The sequence below is a fragment of the Labrus bergylta genome, chromosome 13 (genome assembly GCF_963930695.1).
Source record: "Labrus bergylta chromosome 13, fLabBer1.1, whole genome shotgun sequence".
In the NCBI taxonomy this organism is placed as follows: domain Eukaryota; kingdom Metazoa; phylum Chordata; class Actinopteri; order Labriformes; family Labridae; genus Labrus; species Labrus bergylta.
The window spans coordinates 27,249,005-27,253,268 of NC_089207.1; positions in this window are offsets into that span (position 1 = coordinate 27,249,005).

The window sequence follows — 4,264 nt, forward strand, 5'->3', positions numbered from 1 at the left end:
CTGACAGCTTCACGCACAACGTCACTCCCTCCGTCCAATCCGATCCGCAGAGCTGCTGCCTGTCTGCATGCTCACTGTGGGCTGGACCCCCGTGGACTCATGTGCTCTCACTGCAGTCAAACGAGGTGGGCTGGAATATCTCTTTCAAACACATTTAAATCAGAGATGGTGCAGCAGCAGCAAAAAAAAAAAAAAAAAAGTATCCTATGTTTGTTGATGACGAGTCTTTGACCATTGGGTCAAATAGCTTCTCAAAGGAATCCCCTGTCTGCACTTGCTGTTAAATTCTAAAGTAAGGGGGCAACAACAGAAAATAGTACTGTACGTCGGCCTGAATTTTCCTGTCATGTTCTTTTTTTTTTTTTGACCCACCAAGGGCTCAGTCATTATTTTCGATCTTTGTTTTACTTTCTACTGGTAAATGTGTAAAAATCGTTCCGTTTTTCTGTGATAAAAAAATGTTTTCAAACACACCAGTCATGGTTGTGAAATAGTCAAAGTTAAGAGTCGTTCAAAAAGAAAACGCTGCTCATAAAGCCAACATATATCACATTAAATCAGCACCACCTGGGCAGGTAAATGTTAGCAACTTGAATGTCTTACTGTGTGATGTGAATTAAACAAACTGGCGAAGCACACTGCCATCGTGTGGCCAATTTGGTAAACTACTCATAAAGATGCAGAGGTGAAGGTAGCATTTGGAAAATTCAAGAAAAAAGTTTCGGTTTTTTTTGTAAAGCTAACGACTATTCACCCTGAGAAAGTAAAATAGTAAACTTTATTTCAATTGTTACTGACAAAACTGTAAGCTAGTTGTTAGTCCCGGCATACACGTCCAGAGCAATCATCCCCTCCAAGGCTCTTGTAAGGTTTAAAAACACAAACAACTTTTATTCCAAAGGTGTCACGAGGAGAAATCCACAGGATGATACTGTAAACTCAAGAGTACAAGTTCAGACACGGGCACGGTATGAAAGCTGAGTGACCCCCACAGCTATTCAAGCCTAAACACTTAACTAGCTGCAGTGAGGGAAAATATCCAACTGTGTGTGCTCTTATAAAAGCAACAGTAACTAAAGGTAACCTCTTCATCAAAACTTAATAAACTGGCCAATAAGAAAATGTTAAAAACATTCCAATAATAAACAGTATTTTCAATTACAGCATTGTTCTTATAGCCTATAAAACTAACACACCAGCTCTAAACTATCTTTAGAATATTATAAAACTCAGGAGAACCATAAGAAAACGACATGCCAGTTCTTGCTTCGTACACCTTTGTCACATAAGATGTTTTCATAGTTTAAAAAAAACCATACACTGTAGGCCTATGTTGTAAAAATTAAAGATGGTTGTGTTCTTTATTTCCCAAGTTAGTTTTCACCTTCTACAGCATATAACATTTCCTCCATGAACCCTGAGAGAAATAACATTCAAACCAATGTCTGATTAACCTGATGTTTAACAGCTGCCTGTGATTCTCAGAAAGAACAGGAGATGATGCTCAAGAGCTTCTTCTGAAAACATTACTGCAGTTCTCTCCAACACAAAGGCAAAGTAAACAGGGACAGTATCAGCCGTGCAAAGACACAGCTGCACCCCAAAGCTCAGAGATGAGTTGTTTGCATTACGTAATTCAAGGAGTGCAAAAACTGCGAGCACAGATTGCACAAAGAATGAAGGGTTCAAGCACAACCTGACCTCTAAGGAGCATGATTTAAAAAGTATTGTTAATGGAAAAGACCGTACTTATTGGCAAAATGTATGAAAGGGTTCTGTGTATACATGTATTTGGGATCTAAAAAAGATGATGTCCACAATTTCCCAGTTTGGGATCATAAAGTAAATCTACCTACCTGTCTGTCTGTCTGTCTGTCTGTCTGTCTGTCTGTCTGTCTGTCTGTCTATCTATCTATCTTCTATATCTATGAGAGTAAAGAGTATTTTTTAAATATAAACAGCTGTGCTGCACATAAAAAAGGGGGGTCATGCAACATGCCGTATTGCATCAGCACAAATTCAGTATGTTTGGTTATGATGCAAGTTCAAAGTCTAGTAAAATATGCATTGCTTTCTGTATGAATATTAAATCATTAGCTACAAGTGAATGCCTGTTTCTGCTTTTTTTTTTCTTTATTTATCCTCTAATTGTGTTTTTCTTCATGGGGTCAAGATAATAAGCTGAGCTCTAAGGGACCGCATACTTAAAAAGCTTTCTCAGCTCTGCACCAAAACTGCACAATTACTTCTGAAGTATTAGCTCTAATTGAACTTAAAAAAAAAACACTCTCATTGTTTGAAGAATTCTGTGTCCCCATGTAGCCTGTCACATTAGCACCTAGCAAGGGAAATAAAGAAAAAAGAAAGGTAACTGTTAATGAAAAATGTGTTCATGCATTTCACACTAACTAAGACACTTTCAGTAAAGTGTGTCATTCTTTAGAAATAAACTCTGGCTTTTTTTTTTTGTTGAAGGAAAGTGGTCTACTATCCGTCATCCCCTATCTGTGTAACCTGACGAATGTGAATGCTGAAAGGACCAGTGATACTGCTTCTGAATTATGCAGGCCTCTCAGGTTAATTGGGGATATCTGGTGTCCTTCATTCAACACATCAAAAGACAGAAATATTAAGTATCAATATTTGTATCTATGTATTTTTCTCTCTGGAAGTTAACTAAATATTTGGGACCCATTTTTAGAAAAGGGTGAGCTTCTTTGAGTCAGTTCAGGGCAATTCTTTCTACATTGTTTGTCTGTTTTGTTGTGTTTACTTGTGTGTTTGTGTGGGTGTGTGTGGTGTTTACATGTGTGTCAGAGCCTCAGCCATGCATTGTATCAGAATCACTGAAATTGTCTCTCATGGGAGCTTTTGTGCACAGGCTGTCAATTTCCCCTCAGGCTGCAAAGAAAGTGGAACCCTGTGGAGTGCGGTGACCTGTGTCCTCTCCCTCCTGTAGTCAGAGCACCCGCTGATACAATTGCACCTCGTTGGAAATTCAATCATGAGATGGACCCGAGTGAGTAGCAGCCGCTCTGCCGTCTCTCTCCTGCTGACTTGCTAATCGATCACTTCTCCTAAAGAGGAACTTTAAACACATCAGGATTAGAGAGTACTGGAAGGTAGATTGGGGAGAAGATCCTCAACTCTAGTTCCACCAAATGTAAGTACTTTGTTTCATAGTTAAATGTGTGAAGCTGCAGTCAGTACTTTATATACTAAACCCAAACCATGCAGCATGCATCATGGGGACTGACAGTGAGAACTGTGGCAGAATGTGTTGCTAAGCTACAACTACTGTAATGTCATACATAAAAACTAAAGTTTGTCGGTGAGAGGAATTTTTGACCTTGACAGTGTAACATAATGCAGTTCTACACTTTGACAATGTTAGACAAACTCAACTGCAGCACTGAGAAAGAGAAAGACATGCAAACATGTCATAAGCAAAAAAGCAATAGTATTAAACCAAACTGATTAAACTGATTGTTACAGCAAAAGATGATTTGTTTTCTATCAGAGAAGAGGATGTTTGTCACTCAGTATGAATCCAAACGTACAGCTGTGCAGGCCACTTAACTTAAACCGAAGGAGTTAATTAAACAGATTGACTACCCAGCAGTACCGCTGATAGAGGCATACTGAAACAACTGTTCAGCTATATTATCTGCAGTTCATCTCTTAATGTCTTCCTAACAAGTATGCACAAGCATGTGCTATTAAAAATGTTACATTCTATATTAGACCTGCACAAATATTTTTTTCTTTGTCAGCAATTGTTCAAATGTGTTAGGTGAAATTATTTTACTTATTTTTACAGTCTATGGGTGAAACGGGTCTCTCTTAGTGTGAAGAACCCTTAGAAAACTTAAACCCAGCTTTTCAGCCTTTATTGCAACATGGCCTCCATCTTTCACTTCCATGTTTTGAGGCCCACCATTTTTGTTTTGGTGAGCTTAAACCTCTTTCATGAACTATGTCTCTAGCTTCATCCAGTAGATATTTTCATCTTTAAAAAAAAAAAAAAGCAGATAGAGCACCAAGAATTATTGGTGGAGACCAAAAACCTCGCTTATAAGAATGCATATTTAGATTTTTACACTGCCCTCAATTGAACAAAAAACAGTTACTGCTGCTTTAACTGCTCTGATTTTGTCTGGATTAACCATGAAATGTCTGAAGTGTAAGACTAATATTTGGCAAAGTAGCCAGATAAAAATTGTGATAATAATTAATATACATTTTATTAATGTAAATCTTTTAA